The 24883-nt window shown below is 45.8% G+C and overlaps 1 protein-coding gene across 1 annotated transcript in view; it reads left to right on the plus strand.

The window, feature by feature from the left end:
- The first annotated feature begins 1461 nt into the window (after window positions 1–1461).
- SMOX (spermine oxidase) overlaps window positions 1462–24883 on the plus strand; it is an 82557-nt gene continuing 59135 nt past the window's right edge. Inside the window, exon 1 of the mRNA XM_054030673.1 lies at window positions 1462–1548. The gene's annotated coding sequence lies outside the window, so the exon portion shown is untranslated. The remainder of the gene's footprint in view (window positions 1549–24883) is intronic.

Genomic DNA, 24883 nt, shown 5'->3' on the forward strand with positions numbered 1-24883 from the left:
CCAGTGGCGTAGGGGCCGTGGGGTATTGGGGGGGGCTGGCCGGGGTTGCAGTGGTGTATGGGTTGCGGGGTATTGGGGGGAGGTGCGGGGGGTTGGCCGGGATAGCATTGGTGTAGGGGCTGCGGGGTATTGTGGGTGGCTGGCCGGGGTTGCAGTGGTGTAGGGGCTGCGGGGTATTGGGGGGGGCTGGCCGGGGTACCAGTGGTGTAGGGTCTGCGGGGTATTGGGGGGTGCTGGCCAGAGGGATGGTGGCGGAAGGGCCGGGGGGGGAGGCGTGGACAGGGTATGGGGGGTAGGGACCGGGGGGATGGTGGCGGAAGGACTGGGGGGTGGCAGAGTATGGGGGGTAGGGAGGGGTGGCGGAAGGGCCAGGGGGGCAGGGTATGGGGGGTAGGGACCGGGAGGAGGGGGGGACAGGGTATGGGGGGTAGGGACCGGGGGGATGGTGGCGGAAGGACGGGGGGGGTAGGGACCGGGGGATGGTGGCGGAAGGGCCGGGGGGGGGGCAGAGGATGGGGGGTAGGGGCCGGGGGGGGGCAGGGACCGGGGGATGGTGGCGGAAGGGCCGGGGGGGGGCAGAGGATGGGGGGTAGGGGCCGGGGGGGGGGCAGGGACCGGGGGATGGGGGCGGAAGGGCCGGGGGGGGCAGGGTATGGGGGGTAGGGACCGGGGGCGGAAGGGCCGGGGGGGGGCAGGGGATGGGGGGTAGGGACCGGGAGGAGGGGGGGCAGAGGATGGGGGTAGGGGCCGGGGGGGGCAGGGACCGGGGGATGGGGGCGGAAGGGCCGGGGGGGGCGGGGGATGGGGGGTAGGGACCGGGGGCGGAAGGGCCGGGGGGGGGCAGGGGATGGGGGGTAGGGACCGGGAGGAGGGGGGGCAGAGGATGGGGGTAGGGGCCGGGGGGGGCAGGGACCGGGGGATGGGGGCGGAAGGGCCGGGGGGGGCAGGGACCGGGGGATGGGGGCGGAAGGGCCGGGGGGGGCAGGGTATGGGGGGTAGGGACCGGGGGCGGAAGGGCCGGGGGGGGGCGGGGGATGGGGGGTAGGGACCGGGGGGGGCAGGGACCGGGGGATGGGGGGTAGGGGCCGGGGGGGGCAGGGTATGGGGGGTAGGGACCGGGGGCGGAAGGGCCGGGGGGGGGCGGGGGATGGGGGGTAGGGACCGGGGGATGGTGGCGGCAGGGACCGGGGGCCGGTGGCGGAAGCGGGGGGCTGGGCGGCGGGAGCGGCGTGGCCGGGGTGCTCGGTCCGTGCTCCGGGGGGTGTTTCCCACGCGCGGCGCGGCGCGGCGGCCCCCGGGGCAGGGGCAGGGCCTCGGGCCAGGCTGCCCGGCCGGCCGGCAGCGGGGGGCGGGCGGGCGCAGGGCCCGAGGCGGAGCCGGGGCGGGCCGAGCCGAGCGGGGAGGAGGCTGCGGAACAGGCCGCCGCTGGTTGTCGCCTCTCAGCGCAGCAGCCGAGCGGCAGAGCGGCAGAGCGCCGAGCGCCGAGCCGAGCCGAGCCGAGCTGGACAGGCTGCAGGAGCCCTTCGCCGCCGGCCCCCGCACAGCCAGGTACCCCCCGGCCCAGCGCGGCTCCGCCGCCAGCCTCCGCGCTCCCCGGGGCGCAGCCTCGGAGCCCCCCGCTTCCCAGGAGCAACTCACAGCCCGGGGGCCCGGTTCTGCTTGGGAGGGGGGAATCGGGGTGCTCTGTCCTGTACCCCCCCAGTCCTCCCCTTTAGGACCACAGACCCCTTCCTCCCAGTACCCCCCAGTTCTGCTTGGCAGGGGGGGAAACTGTGGTGACCTGTCCTGTGAACCTCCACCCCCCCCAGTCTCCCCTAGAGAACCACAGACCCCTTCCCCCAGTTCTACTTGGGAGGGGGAATTGGGGTGATCCATCCTGTAACCCCCTATTCTTCCCTAGATAATTCTCCCCCCCCCCTTTCCCTAGAGGAGCGTATACCCTGTCCCCACTGGGCACTGATGTTCTGTCATAGCTTCAGCTGCCCCAGGATTTGGGGGGGGGGGGCTTTCCCCCTGGGGACCTACATACGAAACAGCCTGTGTGGATAAGGTGACCAGATAGCAAGTGTGAAAAAGCGGGTGGGGGGTAATAGGTGTCTATGTAAGACAAAGCCCTGAATATTGGGAATGTCCCTATAAAATCAGGACATCTGGTCACCCTACTGGTAGATGTTATTCCCCCCGCCTCCTCTCCCCGCTTTTCAGAACCCTGCTTTGGTGTGCTTGTTTCAGATTCTTCTTGTGTCAGAGTCAGACTCCTGCCATGCAAACGCTGTGCAGTTAGTGCTCATTGAGGCTCCTTTCTTGACCTCTTTATGGGCTTCTGTTGTTGATGTTGCAAATTGATGGATGGAAAAGCGGGGAATCCTGAAACAAAGCCGGTTCCTTTTCCCCAGTCACGTTATTACACAGGGTTTCGACACTGACTACCGCTGCGTCTCACTGCAGTTTGAGATGTGCTCCACTTAGATAATGCACAGGGAACTGTGTTTGTTTGTGCATGCACACTCCAAAGCATAGAGTATATAATAATCATAATAACAATGGGGGTGTGTATTTTTTGTTGAGTTCACGTTTCAATATATAGAAGTAGTGAGAAATCTGTGTAATATCCAATGTAGCTCAAGGCCAGACTTACAAAATTGTCTTGGAAATGTACCAGGCACCCTCCAAAATTTCCCAACTCTTCTGTGCTTAACCTTGATAATATTAAGGAAACAGCTAATTATATTTTGACTCATACGTTTTTGAAAATAAAATTGCTCCAGGCAAGTAGAATTGTGCAAGGTGGGTGTGAGACAATTATTAATGGCTTCAACCTTATCTTTATGTCAGCTCATAAAGTAGTTGTGTGGGGTTGGTAATATATGTGTGTGAGTATATTTATATTAAGGAGTTTTTCTGGTAATAGCATGACAGTAAAGCTCCAGTAATAAATGTCCTCAAAATTTCAAGATTATTGATGTAAACTATGATCTGCAAATGTTTCAAGTATGCATTAGGTGTTTCTTGTTTGTCCCTGGGCTTAATAATGCTGTGGTTTTGGCATTAGTTTCTGATCTCATGTACTCAAGTAATTTAACTGACGGCAGTGGAAAGACTCCAGATTTACATTGGTGTAACTGAGATCAGAATTTAGCTCCAAAGCTGTAATATTATAATACCTTGGTAGCATTATAACGCCAGAGTCATCGTAAAACACCATATATAAATTACGGGCTACGAAAGCTTTGTATTTACATCAATAATCTCAGGATTATGGTGACATCATGAGAATAAAGCTCAAGTAATATCAGCAGAAACATCCTAATAAAAAGTGTGTGTATTCGATATATAAATAATAATACCCCACCTCCAAATCCACGTTGTAATCTAACCAAGATAAAGTTGATGCTTATCAATAATTGTCCTCCTGTATATGATACAATTACACACGCATATTAAAATCCATTTTGCGTATTTATGTGTAAAATTACACACACCCACTTTCTGATCTGACTTAGACAAGGATGAGGCCAAAACTCTTGTCCTTACCTCACCCTGGTGTGATGCAAGCTTTACTTAATATGCACAATATAGTATGCTGTTCTGAGAGTAACCAGGCTGGTTGATTTAAGGACATGGTGTCAGTTTAGAGCCATCGCAGTGTATTGTGTAAGAACGGGTGTGTGTTTTGAGTCACTAACAAACTCAGTGTATTGACATACTGATAATACTTAGCATTTATATAGCCCCTTTCCTGCTTTTAGTGCTAACCAAACATTCATTAATTCCTTACAAAACCCTTAGGAGTTGGTGAACAGTTGTCACCATTTTATACTTGGGGATATTAAGACATGGAAAAGTCAGGTTCATAAATGGAGATTAGAGCCCTCTTTCAGTCATTACCCCTCTGGACTATGCCTCTTTATTGAAAACAGTCTGATATTGCCAGTCCTGGACAGGCCTGCTCACTGTTAAACTTGTATCTTTCCTGCTACTGCTTCTTCTTTTTTTAAAAATATCTGTAGTGCTGAAGGTTGGCAAAGTACTTTAACAAGTTAATTACATTACTACTGAAATGCAACCACCTCTGGGGTGGAGGATAGCAACCAGCTTGCACATACTGTTGTCTGGGGTGTGGAAATTGTGGATGAACTAATTTGAAAAATGCCATGGGATCTCTAATGTCCACATTGAGCAGACAGAACATCTGCTTTTTATGGGTCCATTTGCAGGACCCTCTGCTTTAAAGTACATGCATGGAGCGAACTTATCCGCCTCAGCCGGAAGCAGCCTTAACGTTTTGGGTTTGGCCTCTGAGACAACTTTTTGTGGGTCCCCACTCCTAAAATATACCGGGATGGCCTAAGAAGGTTGGAGAGGGTTAGTAGGGTGACTTCTTGGGTACGTGTACTCTTGAGCTGGGGGCATAACTTTCAGCATGGGAATATGTATATACTTGAGCTTTGATAGAGCTAGTGCGCTAAAAAATAGACGTGTAGCTGCAGTGGTGCGGGCAGCAGGGTAGGGTAGCTGCCTGAGAAAGTACCTAGCGAGGGGGTGGCCAACCTGTGGCTCCAGAGCCAAGTGCGGTTCTTCAGAAGTTAATAGGCGGCTCCTTTTATAGGCACCGACTCTGGGGCTGGAGCTACAGACTCCAACTTTCCAATGTGCCGGGGGGTGCACACTGCTCAACCCCTGGCTTTGCCACAGGCCCTGCCCCCATGCCACCCCTTCCTGTCCCCTCCCCTGAGCCTGCAGTGCCCTAACTCCTCCTCCCCCCCCAGAGCCTCCTGCATGCCACAAAACAGCTGATCGGGAGGTGCGGGGCGGGAAGGGAGGCGCTGATTGGTGGGGCTGCCACTGGGCAGGAGGCCCTGGGAGCGGGGGCGGAGAGGGAAGCTGATGGGGGGCTGCTGACGTATTACTGTGGCTCTTTGGCAATGTTCATTGGTAAATTCTGGCTCCTTCTCAGGCTCAGGTTGGCCACCCCTGACCTAGGGTCTTCGGGTGAGGGTGTGTGTGGGGGGGGTTATATTCAGGCAGCTAGCCCACGTTGCTGCCTGCACTGTAGCAATCACTTCCATTTTTAGCACATTTTTAGCTTGATCCAATGTAGTGCACATACGTCTGCTTGAGCTGTAAGATACACCTTCAGCTCAAGTGTAGATGTACTGTTTGGCATACCTAACTGGCTCATTTCATAATAATGGTGGTTTGTCCACCCCGCTGCAGAAAACTGTCTTTCCAGGGAAAATGACTAGAATTTTTTTTAAATGAAAGCTGAGATTCTTTTTTTAATTACAAATCAGAGTGGGAAGGACAAAAGCTTTGACTCTGAAGGTTGAAGCAGGGAGTCAACCCTGCAGGGTCTTAATTTATATAAGTACATATTATATATCAAAAGAAATATAAATAAAAATGCATATCCCATGCACTGGGTGCCTTTGACAAAATACTAAAGATAGATTCTACCACATTCACAGATCTAGCAGCCTCTATGAGCGCTATTAACCAACCAGAAAACTAATAAATGTAGAAATATCCTCACCTGTGGCCATAGCCACCACTCCTTTTCATAGCCACCACTCCCAAAAAGGAATGAAAATATATTGAAATATTGGGTTTCACAGAGTCCAGGTGTTCCATACCTTGGAGGAGGGGGTGTGTTTGGCTATGAATAGTAATAGTTGTACTCTCACAGTGGTCACCATGGTAAGCCTTTGCAATTGCCACTTGCAAGTAGCTAACATTATTACTATGGTATTTCCTGTAACTAATTCTAGGAATAGTGTGGGTGGTAATGCGAACTATTTACAACAGAAGATTTTGATGGCAACCACTACTAGAGCCAAAGCCCCATGTGCTGCACAATAAACTAGGCTTAAATGATGTCGCAAGATCTTTGGCTTCTGTATTACAGTAGCTTCATTTAAAGTGAGGTTCTACTCTGAAAAATGCCCTTGTAAAAATATTATTGTGGGGTTCTTCGTTTCTCGGTAACTTCTTTTTCAGCAGTGCTCTGTATACATGTAAAAATATTTTGAGATGTGTGATTCTCTTCCCTGCCCCCTTCCCCCCACCCCCCCAAAAATACCCCCCTCCTAGCTTTGCAAACTCAGCCTGAGCTCTGTTTGCACATCATACCTATAATAAAAGTTCTGCAGCTTAAATTAGCTCCCCATTGACACAAGTGCAACCCCATTGTCTTCAACTGGAATTGGCACCAATAACTTTTTGAATAAACTGGTGTCTTTGTTTTAACGACAACATTTTTAAATAAAAATGAGGGTCTTTAATGAATTTAGTATAAAGGCCTCTATTGTCTGGATATATTTATTTTGCTTTTCCCCCACACTTTCAGTTCCTGATGTGCTGCAGATTTTTGTCTTGACAAGCTATAACTGCATCACAGAAGTTGTCAAGGGAGATGCTGTGGGGAGTGGTTTGGCAGCTGGGTAGAAGACATTTGGGGGTTTTGGCACCTGGGAAGGCATGGGATGCAGTTTGGATTGTGAGATAAGAACATTAAATGGATACCTCTGATAAAATGATCAGAAGCAAAATACTTAATGTTGACTTTAAATTGTTATCTTCTGGTTTCATCACTGAGCTGAATGGGATAGTAGACTGCTCTCTAGAGCCACTGTTTAAGGTTTTCTGCATATCTCAGGAAGACAACACTGTTTATTCTGTATTTATGTTTTCAAGGTTACCTTCAAAACCCTGAAGACTAGAAACTTGTGCTTAGATTCTGAAGCACTGCATCACAGGAAGAGAGATTTGCAGCCACAGAACTGAGGCATACTCAGAGCCTTGGTCATAGAACATTTCCTCTTCAAAGATAGTTTCCACATCATCCCTCTGAGATAAATATTATCTCCATTTTGCAGCTAGGGACACAGGCACCAACTTTCCTTGGTGCCGGTGGGTGCTCGTGCCCCACTGCCCCTGCCCTGACTCCGCCCCCTCCCTGCCCCTATTGGACCCCTTCCCAAATCCCCGCCCTGGCCCCGCCTCTTCCCCGTGTGCACCGCATTCCTCCTCCTCCCCCCTCCCTCCCAGAGCTTGCTGCGCGAAACAGCTGTTTCGCGGCGCAAGCACTGGGAGGGAGGGGGGAAGGGGGAGAAGCAGGATGTGGCGGCGTGCTCAGGGGAGGAGGCAGAGTGGAGGTGATCTGGGGCAGGGGGGGCGGGTCGGGGAGCTGCCGGTGGGTCCAGAGCACCCACCAATTTTTCCCTGTGGGTGCTCCAGCCCCGGCGCACCCACGGAGTTGGTGCCTATAGCTAGGGAAACTAAGGCAGGGAGGTGAAGGCTACATAGAAAATTCGTAGTAGAACTGGGATTAGAGTTTATAGGCCAAATCCTCAGCTACTGTAAGTCAGTATAACTGCATTGACTTCAAAAGAGCTACACCAGTGGTCTCCAACCTTTTTAAGCACAAGATCATGTTTTGAATTTAAGTGCAACCCAGGATCTGCCTCAAAGAAAATGTGAAATAACAGTAATCACACAATCCCAAACACCCTTTCCTTGTCCCAACCCCTCCCCATCTTTAAGGCCCCATCCCACTCACTCCACGCCCCCCCCCCGTTGCTCGCTCTCCCCCACCCTCATTCACTTTCATCAGGCTGGGACAGGGGGTTGGGGTGCGGGATGGAGTGCAGGCTCTGGGCTGGGGCTGAGGGGTTTGGAGTGTAGGAGGGGGTTCAGGGCTGGGAGAGGGGGTTGGGTTGTGGGAGGTGGTGTGGGGTGCTGGCTCCGAGAGGGGGCTCAGGGCTCAGGCTGCAGGAGGGAGTGTGGGGTACTGGAGGGGCTCAGGGCTGAGGCAGGGGGTGGGGTGTGGGATGCAGGCTCTGGGAGGGTATTTGGGTGCAGGAGGGGTTTCAGGGCTGGGGCAGGGAGCTGAGATGTGGGAGGGGTTCGGTATTTGGGCTCCAGCTGGGCGCCACTTACATCAGATGGCACCCGGGCAGGTGGGCTCCCCCATCTACAGGCACTGCCTCTGCAGCTCCCATTGGCCGAGATTCCCCGTTCCTGGCCAATGAGAGCTGCAGGGGCGGTGTCTGCAGACAATGGCAGCGTGCAAGACCCCCTGCCTCTTCCCTCCAGGAGCTGCTGCCGGACATACTGTCCGCTTCCGGGAGCGGCGCGGGGCCAGGGCAGGTAGGGAGCCTGCCTTAGTCCCTCTGTGCCACCGGACTATTAGCGGCCGATCTCCCTGTTTGGCTTATCGTGATCACTGGTGGTGGATCTTGGAGCCTGTGACGATCTCAGTCTCAGTGACTGAGACTGAGATCGTCTGTCAGAGGCTCCACGATCGTGATCTATCGGTTGGTCACCACTGAGCTATACTGATTAGGGGGATTTGACCTCATGAATTCATAGTTAAGCTGTGTTAAATTTCTGATTACAGTTTTTTTTAAAGCGCTATATCGACTTTGTTGACATCCTGTACCAATTTAATTTAAATCGGCCTTTCCTTTTCAAAATTAACAAGGTAAAGGTGTGTGAAAGGAGAGGAACCACCTGAAACAGAAAAATTGTCATATTCTCACAGTTGATATAACTGACAGACAGTGGTAGATCTCTTCCAAAGAACTGATAATTGTGTGTTCTGTTCTTCATGGTTCATTATTTTGCTGGGTAATGACAGATTTGTTTAAGATGTTTCTCCATAATTAGCTAAATTTAATTCATCGAAGTATATTATTGGCCTGTTTAGAATTACATGTTTTCATGCCACGAAGAAAAGAATAGGTTTTATTTTTAGGTTTGGTTCAACACTGAAGGGAAATAAACACGTAGTTCACTAATGCAGAAATAGTCAGTTGCAGCTACCTTGTAGCTGAGGTGTCAAGAGAATAACCTATGTTGTCTCAGCAGAGAGAGCTGAAAGCAATACAGTCTTACACTACCCCTAATCCAACTCTCCTGTACCTAGGGAGTACTTCTCCCGCATCACCGAGAACTTAGGATCTGTAATGTAGATGTGGCCTATAGCAGCATAATCAGCTAGTGTAGACAGCATATGTCAACAAGAGGAGTTCTGACGCCATAGTACCGCCACCTATAGGCGGCGACTTCCTCTGTTCCCAGGGGGTGCTCAACCTCCGCTCTGTCCCAGGCCCTACCCGCAACCCCCACCCTGCTTCTTCCCGCCCCCGCCTCGCCTCTTCCCCCACCTTTTCCTGCCCCCACTCTTCCCCCTCCGCTCCAGCACCTCCTGCACGCCGCTGAACAGCTGATCCGCGTGCTCAGGAGGTGTAGAGAGGGAGGGAGAGGAGCTGATCGGGAGGGGGAATGGGCGGCGCTGATCCACGAGGCTGTCGGTGGGTGCTGAGCACTATTTTTTTTCCCCCTGGGTGCTCCAGCCCCGGACCACTCATGGAGTCAGCACCTATGCCACCACCTCCCCGAATGGCGTTAGCAAAGCCTCGTAGAAGTTGTATGATAAGACTTTGTGCCTCTGTCATTTCTAGTTTATTTGGCCCTTCAAAAAGCATTTGACAAAGTTGCTTATAAGAGACAATTAAGAAAACTAAGTCATGGAGTGAGAGGCAAAGTACTATCCTGGAGAAGAAACAGGCTAAGGCAGAACACAAATGAAAGCTAAGCTTTCAATATGGCAGAATGTTAACAAGATGTCCCAAGGTGCTGTTAGAACAAATGTTTAATATAACAAAGATCTGGAGGAAAGCGATCGTAATAAGCTATACCTCTAACACTCACTTGGGGAGTGGGTTGAGCACTATTCCTGTCTTGGAGTCCAGGGCACACGTCGACTTAACCCCGTAATGTAGACCTGCCCAAAAAAGCAACCAAAATGGTGTGCTGCTTAAGGAATAGCATAGAAAATAACACTGAAAATACAAATGTTGTAGTTGTGTTGGTCTGATGATATTAGCCCTGGTCTACACTACAGAATTACTTTGGTATAACTACGTCTCACAGGGGTGTGGATTATTGAGCAACATAGTTATACTGATCTAAGTGCTGGTGTAGACAGCACTATGTCGCAGGAGAGCTTCTCCACCGACAAAGCTACCGCCTCTCATGGAGGTGGAATTATTAAGCTGATGGGAGAGCTCTCTTCCATTGGCTTAGAGCAGGTGTAGTCACATTTTTTTTTTTCAAGGTCCAAATTTCTTGGTCAAGATCCAGCCACCAGAGAAATATTTTTCACACTGCAAGTGCCCCTGTTCAATGAATGCATACATTGCTGTGTAATATACCCAGGGCCTATTGCTTATTTTTGAGTGCATTAAATGAAAAATAAAATCAAACCATTGTATAACCTGAAAATAACCTCCAAGAAATATGTAATAAATTACATCTGAGACTTTGAGAAAGTACGTAGATAAGATGCAAATATTAGCATTAAAATACTTTTAGACAACTGTTTTAAGTTTTGAATGTGTTTTGTCAAATAAAATTATTGTATCCATATGTGTATATAGAGAGATAGATAAACATATTCAAAACTTTCAAGACTTTTGTGGTTTATTTAATATAAGTATCAGGGTTTGAAAGAAAATAACCCCTAGTACACGTGAACTCTTTATCTTTTATGATTCGGGTCTTTCCAATAACAAATACACACCCACCTACAAGTGTATTAAGCAAAAGAATCATGAATAATTGCTGTGAAATACCTGTTAACACTGTAGTATCACTACTGAAAATGTAATTTTATATGGCAATAGAAATTTAAAATAAAATATGTGTGAATAATGTATAATTATACGATTTGCCATCAGTGGGAAAAGTGACAGGTCCTCTACCAGACAAGGGCCTAGAAGTTTGGCGTGAGTTCAGTCAAGACAAGATGGAGACAATTGCACAGACGATTATCAGTCAGAATGGAGTGTAGGAAAGGTCGGAAGTATGGCAAGAGACCACCCTGGCTTAACCAGGAGACCTTCAATGATCTGAAACCCAAAAAGGAGTCCTACAAAAAGTGGAAATGAGGTCAAATTACAAAGGATGAATATAAATAAATAGCCCAAGTATGTAGGGACAAAATTAGAAAGGCCAAGGCACAAAACGAGATTAAACTAGCTAGAGACATAAAGGGTAACAGAAAAAGCTTCTACAAATACATTAGAAGCAAGAGGAAGACCAAGGACAGGATGTTCCTTTTACTCAATGGGGGCAGGGGGGAGAAACAATAACAGAAAATGTAGAAATGACAGAAGTACTACATGACTTTTTTGTTTCAGTTTTCACCGAAAAGGTTAATAGGGATTGGAAATCTAACATAGTGAATGCCAGTGAAAATGAGGTAGAAGCAGAGAATAAAATAGGGAAAGAACAAGTTAAAAATTACTTAGACAAATTAGGAGTCTTTGTGGCACCTTACAGACTAACAAATTTATTTGGGCATAAGTTTTCGTGGGCTATAACCCACTTCGTCAGATACATGGAGTAAAAAATACAGTAGGCAGGTATAAATATACAGCACATGAAAAGATGGGCATTGCCTTACCAAGTGGGGGATCAGTGCTAATGAGGGAGATTGGAGTGCTAATCCAGGGAGATTGAAGTGTTCTCCTACTGGTTTTTGAATGTTATAATTCTTGATGTCTGATTTGTGTCCATTTATTCTTTTGTGTAGAGATTGTCCAGTTTGGCCAATGTACATGGCAGGGGGCATTGCTGGCACATGATGGCATATATCACATTGGTAGATGTGCAGGTGAACGAGCCCCTGATGGTGTGGCTGATGTGGTTAGGTCCTACGATGGTGTCCTTTGAATAGATATGTGGACAGCGTTGGCAACGGGTTTGTGTCAGGGATTGGTTCCTGGGTTAGTGTTTCTGTTGTGTGGTGTGTAGTTGCTGGTGAGTATTTGCTTCAGGTTGGGGGGCTGTCTGTAAGCGAGAACTGGCCTGTCTCCCAAGGTCTGTGAGAGTGAGGGATCGTCTTTCAGGATAGGTTGTAGATCCTTGGTGATGAGCTGGAGAGGTTTTAGTTGGGGGCTGTAGGCGATGGCTAGTGGCATTCTGTTACTTTCTTTGTTGGGCTTGTCCTGTAGTAGGTGACTTCTGGGTACCCTTCTGGCTCTGTCAGTCTGTTTCTTCACTTCCCAGGTGGATATTGTAGTTTTAAGAATGTTTGATAGAGATCCTGTAGGTGTTTGTCTCTGTCTGAGGGATTGGAGCAAATGCAGTTGTATCTCAGGGCTTGGCTGTAGACAATGGATTGTGTGATGTGGTCTGTATGAAAGCTGGAGGCATGTAGGTAAGTATAGCGATCAGTAAGTTTCTGGTATAGGGTAGTGTTTATGTGACCATCACTTATTAGCACTGTAGTGACCAGCAAGTGGATCTCTTGTGTAGACTGGTCCAGGTTGAGGTTGATGGTGGGGTGGAAATTGTTGAAATCCTAGTGGAATTCCTCAAGGGTCTCCTTCCCATGGGTCCAGATGTTGAAGATGTCATCAATGTAGCAAAAGTAGAGTAGGGGCGCTAGGGGATGAGAGGTGAGGAAGCGTTGTTCTAAGTCAGCCATAAAAATGTTGGCATACTGTGGGGCCATGTGAGTACCCATAGCAGTGCCGCTGACTTGAAGGTATAAATCGTCCCCAAATCTGAAATAGTTGTGGGTGAGGACAAAGTCACAAAGCTCAACCACCAGGTTCGCCGTTACATTATTGGGGATACTGTTCCTAATGGCTTGTAGTCCATCTTTGTGTGGAATGTTGGAATAGAGAGCTTCTACATCCATAGTGGCTAGGATGGTGTTTTCTGGAAGATCACCAATGGATTGTAGTTTCCTCAGGAAGTCAGTGGTGTCTCGAAGATAGCTGGGAGTGAAAGAATTGTAATTCAAAAACCAGTAGGAGAGCACTTCAATCTCCCTGGACACTCAATAACAGACTTAAAAGTGGCCATTCTTCAACAAAAAAACTTCAAAAACAGACTTCAATGAGAAACTGCAGAACTGGAATTAATTTGCAAACTTGACACCATCAGATTAGGCCTAAATAAAGACTGGGAGTGGCTGGGTCACTACAAAAAGTAATTTTCCCTCTGTTGATTTTCACCCCTTCTTGTCAACTGTTGGGGATGGGCCACATCCACCCTAATTGAATTGGCCTCATTAGCACTGACACCCCACTTGGTAAGGCAACTCTCATCTTTTCATGTGGTGTATATTTATACCTGCCTACTGTATTTTTCACTCCATACATCTGATGAAGTGGGTTCTAGCCCACAAAAACTTATACCCAAATAAATTGGTTAGTCTCTAAGGTGCCACAAGGACTCCTTCTTGTTTTTGCTGATATAGACTAACACAGCTACCCCTCTGAAATTTGACAAGTTAGATTTCTTCAAGTCATCAGGGCCTGATGAAATACATCTAGAATGCTCAAGGAGCTGACTGAGGAGATATCTGAGCCTTTAGCGATTATCTTTGAAAAGTCATGGAAGATGGGAGAGATTCCAGAGGACTGGAAAAGTGCAAATATAGTGCCCATCTATAAAGTGAGAAATAAAGACAACACGTGGAATTACAGACCAGTCAGCTTAACTTCAGTACCTAGAAAGATAATGGAGCAAATAATTAAGCAATAAGTTTTCAGACACCTAGAAGATAATAAGGTGATAAGTAACAGTCAGCATGGATATGTCAAGAACAAATCCCGTCAAACCAATCTAATAACTTTCTTTGACAGGGAAGCAGTATATTTGGTATATCTTGACTTTGGTAAAGCTTTTGATATTGTCTTGCATAACTTTCTCATAAACAAACTAGGGAAATACAACCTAGATGGAGCTACTATAAATTGGGTGCATAATTGGTTGGAAAACCATCCCCAGAGAGTAGTTAGTGGTTCATAGTCAAGCTGGAAGGGCATATCGAGTGGGGTCCTGCAGGGATCAGTTCTGGGTCCAGTTCTGTTCAATATTTTCATCAGTGATTTAGATAATGTCATAGAGAGTATACTTATAAAGTTCCTGGACAATACCAAGCTGTGAGGGTTTGGAAGTGCTCTGTAGAACAGGATTATAATTCAAGATGATCTGGACAAACTGGAGAAATGGTCTGAAGCAAATAGGATGAAATTGAATAAGGACAAATGCAAAGTACTCCACTTAGGACGGAATAATCAGCTGCACACGTACAAAATGGGAAGTGACCCTAGGAAGGAGTACGGCAGAAAGGGATCTGGGGGTCATAGTGGATCACAAATTAAATGTGAGTCAACAGTGTAACACTGTTGCAAAAAAAGTAAACATCATTTTGTGATGTATTAGCAGGAGTGTTGTAAGCAAGACACGAGAAGTAATTCTTTTGCTCTACTCTGCGCTGATTAGGCCTCAGCTGGAGTATTGTATCCAGGTCTGGGCACCGCTTTTAAGGAAAGATGTGGACAAATTGGAGAAAATCCAGAGACGAGCAACGAAAGATACAAAAGGTCTAGAAAACATGACCTATGAGGGAAGTTTGAAAAAATTGGGTTTGTTTAGTTTGGAGAAGAGAAGACTGAGGTGGGACATGATAGTTTTCAAGGACATAAAAGGTTACAAGGAAGAGGGAGAAAAAATGTTCTCCTTAACCTCTGAGGGTAGGACAAGAAGCAGTGGGCTTAAATTGTAGCAAGGACAGTTTAGATTGTACATTGGGAAAAACGTCCTAACTGTCAGGGTGGTTAAGCACGGGAATAAATTGCTTAGGGAGGTTGTGGAATCTCCATCACTGGAGATTTTTAAGAGCAGGTTAGACAAACAGCTGTCAGGGATGGTCCAGATAATTCTTAGTCCTGCCATGAGTGCAGGGGATTGGACTAGATTACTTCTCGAGGTTCCTTCAGATCCTATGATTCTATGATTACGTGATTTAATGTTATTCATTGTTGAGAATGCTGACTCACACATGTACGTTGAACCAAGCATAGTCAAAATGTTAAATGCCATCTTCCTTAAATATGTATAATTGCAATCCAGCACAAGAGTTGTCCAGAAAGTTTCAGATGTGCACCTTACACACTTCATCCGCTTGTAAATCAGTACGCTCTGGCTGTGGTTTTGCCTTTTTCAACATCTGGAAAGGATGCTTTTGCTTGATCACTCCAAGTGTCATTTGCTTGTACCATGAATGGGTTCCTTACAAACAGGAAGATGATACACCGCTTAATAATGTCCGCATCTGGAAAAGGTTTCCTGTGTTTGCCATTACCCCCACACATCTCAGTGAATCTTCAGTAGCCTTTTCCTAAGCACGAGTAGCCTTTGAAATAATATTTGTGCTCTGAAAATATGCATCCTTTAATGAAGTGATCTTGTCTGATCTTAAATGGGAGCCCAGTGGATGTTTGTAGTCAAAATCCATGGGCTTCATTTCGTAGTGCCTTTTGATGTTGCCGCTTTTAACGATAACCACGGTCTCTGTACAAATTAAACATACTAGCCGACCATTTGGATGTTGTGGCAAAACAAAATAGTAAGTGTCAGTCCACTCTTCTTTTTTTGGATGCCATGTTTGAACACGGTGCCATTAAACATTGACAGCGCCAGAGGTGGGACTACTTTGGTTCACCTTTGCTCCTCCTGCTGTTCCTGCGGCTCTTCACCCCCCTCCCCAGAGTCCAGGGAGAGGGGGTGCAGGGAGGGAGAGAAGAAGAGGGAGAAGCACAAGCCCTTTCCTTGTCATAGAAGTAGAGGGAAGGGAAGAGCAGAGCTGCCGGAAGCCTCTGAACTTTGTCTTCTCCTTCCTGTCTCATGTAAGAATGGCGCCTGCTGAGGGACAGGGGCAGAGAGCATTGCCTACTTCCTGCAGCAGCCCTGATTGGCTGCTTTTTCTCTTGCTGCCAATCAGAGGAGGTTTCTCCAAGACAGACAGGAAATAGGCACCCCTCAGAAGCTTAGGTGGAATTGTGGACATTTTAATAGCAGGGTCCGTGACCCAGGGGCGCCATTTCAGATTTTGATTGGGGCAAAGGGCGGCGACTTTAACTGTGGTTCATAGGGTTGCCACCTTTCTAATTGCTGGTAACCGGACTTTCGAGGCCCCGCGCCTGCACCGCCTCTTCCCTCAAGGCCCCGCCCCTGCTCCGCCTCTTCCCCCAAGGTCCCACCCCCATCGTTCGCTCCTCTTCTTTCTCCCCCTTTCGCTCGCTGGATTGTCTCAAAGAATCTGCCCGCAGGTAGGAGACAGCCCCACGGTAATGGGATTTTTGGTTAGGGTGCCATTTAGGGTTGCCACATCCCCTTTTTGACCAGACTTGCTGGTCAAAAAATGGGAACGTGGCAACCCTAAATGGCACCCAGACGCCAAAAACCGCATTGTCTGGGTAAAACCTGGATGGGTGGCAACTCTAGGTTACAGGAGCTACAAGGCTGTCAGCCCTGGGCAACGGGGCTCCTATGGTCAGCCCTACACGGGGTTTAAAGTCAGCCAGAGCCCCAGTAAATATTTTCAAACCTGTGGGAACCCCGGTGCCTCCCATGGGCCGAAACTCTGAGCCCCAGTGTCTCCCGTGGAGCGGAAGCCCCGACTCCCGTAGGGCTGAAGCCCAGAGTCACAGCGGGGATGCAGCCCTGAGTTCCGGCGCACCCTGTGGGGCTGAAGCCCCGAGTCTCGGCATGCCCTGTGGTCCGGGCAAAAGCCTCTGACAGTCCTGATTTCGCCCAAAGTGCACCTGTTGACTACCCCGGCTTAGAGCGTCTTCACCAGAAGCGCTGCAGCTGTGCCGCTGCAAGTTAGTAGCATAGATTTGCTCTTAGAGAGACAAGGTGGGTCTGGTAATCTCTTTTGTTGGACCAAGTCTGTTGGTGAAGGAGACAAGCTTTGGAGCTCTTCTTCAGGTCATCTGGCGTAAGTAGTTAACATGTTGTAATAGACCATTCAAGGTGAAGTAGCCAGTTAACACCTGTGCAGTCAGAGGACAAAAAGGGGGCGTTTGTGGATTACAGATTGTAGTAACAAGCGTGGGTGGCGGGTATAAGAGCCTCCCCAAACAGCTGACCTGCCGCCTTTGAAGTGTACTGCCTCTGAAAGGGCACCAGGGCTGTGGCCCCGTCTGTGCTCATCCTCTTCTCCCCGAGGCCCTGCCCTCGCTCTGCCGCTTCCTGTCCCTGCTCTGCCCGCATGGGGCCTCAGGGGAGGGGGTGAAGAGGCACATGCAAGCGATGAGTGGCAGGTGGGTGGGGGGCTTAGAGGAGGGGGCGAAGAGGCACAAACGGGGCGGGCAAGGAGGCAGAAGCAGTGGGTGGGCGGGGAAGCCTTGTGGGAGCGGTCAAAGACATGTGAGCAGAGGGTGGGGGAGGCCTCGGGGGGAGAGGCAGGTGGGGGGCCTCTGGGGGAGGGGCGGGGCCACGGGTGGAGTGTGGGCATGACTTTGGGAGAAGGAGGCCAAGTGGGGGCAGGCCTCAGGGCATGGCCACGGTCTGGGCATGTCCAGCTTCTCCAAATGGAAGAGCCACGCACCACCCATGGTAATAAACCATAAATCCAGTGTTTTTATTAAGTCTGTGATTTTAGTATCCAGCAAGGTTATGAATTTAAATTCCCAAGCTCATCTTTTGAAGGTGCTGTGCCGGTTTTCTTTGAGAACAATACCAGAGAGGTCCGATGTGGCGTTATTGCTTTGTGAAAAGTGTTCGCTGATGGGTGATAGGGTGTTTTTATCTTTTATCTTTTTTCTGTGTGAGTTCATTCAAGAGTGTAGTGATTGTCCTATTTCACCCACATAGTTGTTATTGACGCATTTAGTGCAAATGTCCCTCAGAGATTCCCGCCACAGCTTCAACAACCACCACCCATCCATCAGTCTCTCTCTAGAACACTCCCACATCAGCATCACCTTCTTGGACACCACAATCAGCATCAACAATGGATCCCTATTTACAGGAAACCCATGGATCACCACACTTACATTCACAGATCCAATAACCACCCCAAACACACAAAGAAATCTGTTATCCGTAACCTGCACTCAGATACCACAGAATATGCTTTGAGGAGAAAGTCTGGGATATGCACCTTAACACACTTAAAAACCACCTTCACCAAACAAGGAAACTCCATCAGAGAAGTAGATTACATCATGGAATGGGCCACCCAAATACCCCAAGAGAACTTGCTTCAATACAGGAAAAAAAAAAAAACCTCTGACAACACCCCCTACTGGTCACCTACTGCCTTACACTGCAATTCATACTGGGTATCATTAAACAGATAAAACCCATACTTGATGGGAACTACATCCTGAAAGACATCGTTTCTGAACCTTCTCTTCTGGCCTTCAAACAACCCATCAACCATGTCAAGCTCATTATTAGATGCAAGCTCCCCACAGATCAGGACACACCAACTCAAAGCAGCACCAGACCCTACCATAATAACAGATGCAAAACCTACAGACATATCTCCACTGTTGCGATGATCAGTACCCCCCACGATACACCTTTCATGATCCATAGGTCCAACAATACCTTAAAAAGATGTTCCTGGGAGCTTAAATGCATAACTTTGCTAGACAGTAAAAATCATGGACTTAATAAAGACACTGGATTTATGGCTTATTAGAACAATCTATAACCCGCTAATTCCCCTTTTTGTCCTCTGACTGCAGAGATTTTAACTGGTCACTTCTTCTTGAAAGGTCTCTCTTGCGAAGTGTTCCACCTTGTATTTAGCTGTGACACTATGAGTACCTTTCCCAGACCTGAAGAAGAGCTCTGTGTAAGCTCGAAAGCTTGTCTCTTCCACCAACAGACATTGGTCCAATAAAAAATATTACCTCACCTGATATGCTCTCACCTGGAATACGGTGTTCATTTCAGGTCCTCCTAAGACAAAAAATAAATAAAAAATGCAGAAACAGAAAGGCTTCAGAGATAGGTGACAAAAAGGATTAGAGACAGGAAGATATATTTTCATGGGTAGAGATTGAAAAGACTCAGGTTGCTTAGTTTAGAAATATGATGAACATCAGGGGATGTGAGCGATAAACAGGGCCCTCCTAGGACATTTTTTTAACAGTACAGGAACAAATGGACCTTCAATGAAATTGAGGGCCAGCAAACTTAAAGCTGACAAAAGGAAATAATTTTTAACACATAATTAACTTGTGGAGGTTATTGTCGAGATATCACTGAGGCCAAGGACACAATAGGGTTTTTTAAATGATTAGACATTTCATATAGATATTGAGAACGTCCACAGTTACATTAGATAGAAAGAACTTGTTAGAAGGGATGTTGAACACTCCATCAGACCTTAAGCCAAGTACTAACTGGCGGGTGTTAGGAAGAAAATTCCTCTGTGGGTAGACTGTTCAGCACGTGCTCACTTTGGGTTTTGTTGCACCTTCCTCTGAGACATTATGGTGTTGGCCTACATCAGAGACAGGATACGGGGTGATTATTATTTGTAATAAACCAGGGTCCCATTGTGCTAAGACAAGAGGGTGATCTAGTTTGGCATTTCCTGCTTTCCCATAGCTACTCTTCCATCAGAGGCTCTCCAAGCACATTGTAACAATCAATGAATTCAGCCTCACAGTAATTCTGCGCCGATGTAGCGCAGTAATGAAGACAAGCCCTCACATGGTGAAATGGAGTTGTGAAGAAGCTGAGTGATTTGCTCAAACTTCCAGAGGAGTCTTTGGGACAGCCAGGAATGAAATTGTGGTGTCCATATACGCATTCATTTGTTCTAGTAAATCCATGTATCTTGCATTTACAGGGGATGGATTTAATTACTGTTATTATTTATAAAGCTCCATACCTATGTATGGTGCTTTATTGTTCAGAAAGAAAATAAGGGCTCCACCGCCAAGAGTTTAGACAGATAGAATAGAAACACGTAAGACTCTGGCACAAGTGAGGCTGCAGACATTGCTGGAGGGGAGGTCAGTGATGCAATGCTAAGCAAATGATCAGTTATGTGTTAAGCACAGACAACGTGCTCGGGGCTGTACAAGACGCAAAGAAGGTCCCAGTCCCGTAGATCCTTGTATGCTGAAATATTTAAAGAAGGAGCAGAAAAGAGATTGCTTGGTGCATGGGAAAAGGGAAGTTGCTCCAAACACAGGGTGTAGTGTGGAAATAGGCTCCAGATCAAAGGTAGGAGAAGGAGAGAGAGGGAACAGTGGTGCAAGAGTGCCCTGACTACTATGGTCCTATGAAAATTGTTGTAATAAAAGGAGGGGGCACTCATGAGCTGCTGGGTTTCTAATTGAATAGTGGGAGCTGCATGCTAAATTTTGCTCCTGGTATTCAAATGCAGGGTTTCACAAATTCAGGTCATTTGTATTGCAGAGGATATTTTTCCTGTATTCCTCTTTTGGGAAGCGGGGAAAGAGTAACTCCCAGTGTTTGGTCCCACACAACAACTATTCCACACTTCTTTTCATATGGTGCATAGAAGTTTGCATGAATTACTATAGAAATGTTGAGGAGAAACCTTTTATTCTGGTGTCACTGCTGCTGTGTTTGTGTGGGTGTATATATATATCTTATGACTTTATATCTTTTGACACATTATAAATCAATGCACGGAGTGGGTAGGGTTTTCATAGTTCATGGGAGCCAGGTGCTGCAGGAAATAGTGTTGGTAACGCTCTTCTTTATGAACTGGTATTGAACCAACTCCTTAACATGGTCCTCTTTTGCTTGAGGTGCTGTCACTTTTATGGGATGTAAAATGTAGGCCCTGACCAGCTGTGGCCAGTTAGGATCTCCTGGCACTCTTCAGACTGTGTGGTGGACCAAATTATACAGAGTTACGAACACCTTGGGAATGGAGGTGTTCGTAACTCTGAACAAAATGTTATGGTTCTTTCCATAACATTTCCAAAATGTTAAGAGTTTACAGCTGAGCATTGACTTAATACAGCTCTGAAACTTTACTATGCAAAAGAAAAATTTTGCTTTCCCTTGCTCCTACTACAAGTTTACGTTTAACACAGGACTGTACTGTGTTTGCTTTTTTTCTTCTTTTTTTTTGTCTCTGCTGCTGCCTGATTGTATACTTCAGGTTCCATATGAGATGTGTGGTTGACTGGTCAGTTTGTAACTCAGGTGTTCGTAACTCTGAGGTTCTATTGTAGTTTGGATACCTATGTTCTGCCCATCTAATCTCTCCCTTCAATTTTAGTTGGACAATGATATTCTGCTTCACTTCCTATCCTAAACTGTTATGAACCATGGTGTCACCAACTGCTGTTAAACAGCTGATGCATTTCACCCCAGAAGTACATTTCAGTGGTGGGTAAAATTATTGCTTTGCATGTACAGTTGGTAATAGTTGGGCATTTGGGGATGAAAGATGCTATTTAAACAGAAGGCATTATTACATAGAAAATGTACGGGGACAAATGTTAGAAACATTATTTATGAAGATAAGCTACTAAACTGAAAAAAGAACAGGAGTTCTTGTGGCACCTTAGAGACTAACAAATTTATTAGAGCATAAGCTTTCGTGGACTACAGCCGGCATGTATGAAATCTGTAACATATAATTGCAGTTAAACTACATTTAAGCACATCATTTGAAATCACTGCTGTCCTTTAAATATACATGATAACTTAAAATCTCAGCCAACCTCAATAGTAACATATTTAACTGGTGTTTGATAATTGTCATTGCTTGATTATTATTGTGTACTTAGTAACTTAAAATCTCAGCCAATCTCAATAGTAACGTATTTAACTGGCGTTTTATAATTGTCATTGCTTGATTATTATGTCCTTAGTAAAATGATTCTGAGAAGCAATTGAATAACAAAGGAAGCAATTGGATTGGCATTTGATAGCTGTTGGTGGTTCTATGTGAAATGAATTTGGTCTTTTCTGGTTCTAAACGGACACATGTCCACATCACACAACACCTCAGTGACACTAGTTGAAATCCATATGGGACATCTTGGATATTATGTTCATATCAATTATCATGGGGTTTTAAAAAGAATATTAATTATTCATGCACAAGGCAATAGCCCCCTGTAAACTGAAAAATTTAGATATATTCATTTGAAACTAAAGGGGAAATTTTATATAACAGAATGTCGTTATCCCAGCTGAAATTTAGCTGCTCCCATTTACAAGCTTAACCTTTAATTGAGATTAATTTTCCTATGTGTCCCTGTGTAGACAAGCCTCAACAGTGTACAAAGGGTGTTTTTATGCGGTTAACTGGAGGAGCTAACCCCATTGTAAAGGCTAGCCTGGATATTCCTGAAACATGCAAGTGACAAATGTTTGTGGTTTACCCCTGGGATTAGTTTATGTACATCACTTACTTCTACCCTTACCCCCTCCCCCCTTCTTGCTATCAGGGAGGATTGATTTAAATCAAAGCAATTTAAATCACCAATTTTAATTGTGATTTCCATCAGCAAGCAGGAAACCTTGATTTAAATAATTGATTTTAATTGTTTTGCATTTGTACTTTTAGCTATTTTCCTAAAGAAAGGTGGATTCTCATTGGTTGATAGCTATTAAAAATATTGATTTGCAACTAAATATAGTCTTTACACTAAATTTGGTGCTTCTTTTTGCTAACCAGGAGAATATACACATTTATTTAAATAATTCTATAGCTTAACATATATTTATTCAAATTTTTACATTATTATTATGTTAGAAAATGCTGAATGATGCATTTCTTGTTGACAATATGATTAATTTTGTATTTGTGTCAAGCTCTATTTGGATGGACATTCAAATTCATTAAAAAATGCACAAAAACAGCATTTTAAAATTGTATTATTAAATAAACCTAAAAGTGCTGGATACATAAGAAAAAAGTTTATCAAAGAGTTTATTAAAACTAGTTTTGCATCTAAAAGTAACTGATTTACTGAACAAAGAAAGTTATTGAATTGAACTGATTGTTTCTGGTCCCCATGTCCTTCAACATTTTAGAAATAGAAGATCTCATAGTCTCTCACACCTAGTTTTTATTCATAGAAAGGAAGAGGAAAACAAGCTTTCCTGCTTTTTCAACTCCCAATTAGTTTCCTAACTGTGATTGAACTAGTCATTGAATTGAGCTAGTTGAATAAACTGAAATGAAGAAAATATTCTCTCTGCACCTGCAGAAGCGGCTACTGCTGTCAAAAGCTGGTTTAGCACTTCAGTAAACTATGGTTGCAAGTGCTTAGCCAGTGACTTCCACCAGGTCAGTGGCTTGAGTTTCTTTAAAGCTTCAACAGCAAACATGTACTGCTTCATATTTTTTGTATTTAATTTAAATGATTTTAATGGATTATAATAAGTTGAGACCGTATCATAGGTTGTCAATTTAAAATTAAATTTGAAATATGCGTATTTTAAAAAATAAACTTTTATTTAATTTAAATAAAAAAATCTGATTTAAAATTTTTGATTTTTTTTTCCTTTTTGTTCTTTTATTTTTAATCCACCTGGCTTGCTGTTAGTTCTTATGGAGCTTTACCTGTCTTGTCTGAGCAGATGTAAGCTTTTCATATACATCTTTTATATGGAACCTTGTCCAATGTGTGTCTCCTGCTTTCCTTGGACTTTGAAACATCTGGCTCTGGTAGCCAACAAATACACTATATTTTCTCCTTTAAAAAAATTGTTTTAAGTGAACTTAATGCTGGCAAAAATAATTTTATTGACGACTTTCGACACCAAAGTTCTCTTTTTCTCACTGAATAGGTACAGCACAAGCAGCCGCTGTGCAGAGTTCCTCACCAATGTGTCTTTACCCTGATCTGCAGGGAGAGGTTGGGTGGAGTATCTCTGACATTTTCAAACCCGTATGCCTCTGGAGACTTGCTAACAAGGGTGTCCGTTAGGATGTGTAACAGGAAAACAACTCCGGGCTTGTCTACACAGGCAGGGAATGTATTCTGGAATAAAATAGGATGTGAATTTAAAAAACAATGGCTCCCAATGTGGATACTTAAAAAGAAGCATGCCTTTTACTGATTTAGCTTAATCCATAAAGTGGATTCTAGTCCATTTCCCTGTATAGACAAGCCTTAAGACCACAATTGAGTTCTTATATATGCCACTGAACAGCTGTCAGATACATGAGACTGTGTTGCAGCTGACTTGGCCAGATTTGAATTTTTGACCTACAATACAAGTGAATTATAGCTGTTTGTTGTGCAGTGCGAGCTTGTCTGAATTGTGTTGAGCAGATGGTGGTTACACAATTTGCCATCATAATTTAGTCTGATCGTTTTCTCCCCTCTCTTTCCCAGCAGCCCCCCACCCAAGCCTGACTAATTGGCCTGCCTCGCTCAGCCCCCACGCCAACTCTCAGTAGTAATGTGGTACACTCTGAGCAGTTCGTCTACAGTGCTAGTAAGAGAAGAGAAGAAACGCTCTTTCCAGCTAGGCTAATGAAACTAGGTCATTTGGACAATTTAAAAATCAATTTCATTTATGCATTCCCCTATTGATTCTACATACTGGCAAAGAATTTCTCCTTCTGCCTGTGCTGTTGTCTGGACACATAACCTGTTTATAGATGTTTAAGGCCTTAAGGGACCATTATGATAATTTTATCTGGTCTCCTGCATAACACAGGCCAAAGAACTTCATCCAAGCATTTCTACATCAAGCCAATAACTTCTGTTTGAGCTACAGCATCATTTTTAGAAAGATATCCCGTCTTGATTTAAAGGCTTCAAATAATGGCGAATCCACCAGATCCCTAAGTAAGTTTTTCAATGCTTAATTAATCTCACTATTAAAAATTTCCACCTTCTTTCTAGTCCAATTTTGTCTAGTTTAGGCTTCCAACCATTGGATTTAATTATACCTTTTTCTATTACATTAAAGAACTGTTTGTTATCAGAAATCTCTTCCTCATGTAGGTACTTGGAGACTGTGATCAAGTCACCTCTCTGAACCTTCTTTGGGGTAAGCTAGATGGATTGAGCTGCTTTAGTCTCTCATGGCTAGGCAA

This window comes from Malaclemys terrapin, chromosome 5 (assembly GCF_027887155.1).
Source record: "Malaclemys terrapin pileata isolate rMalTer1 chromosome 5, rMalTer1.hap1, whole genome shotgun sequence".
NCBI lineage: Eukaryota > Metazoa > Chordata > Testudines > Emydidae > Malaclemys > Malaclemys terrapin.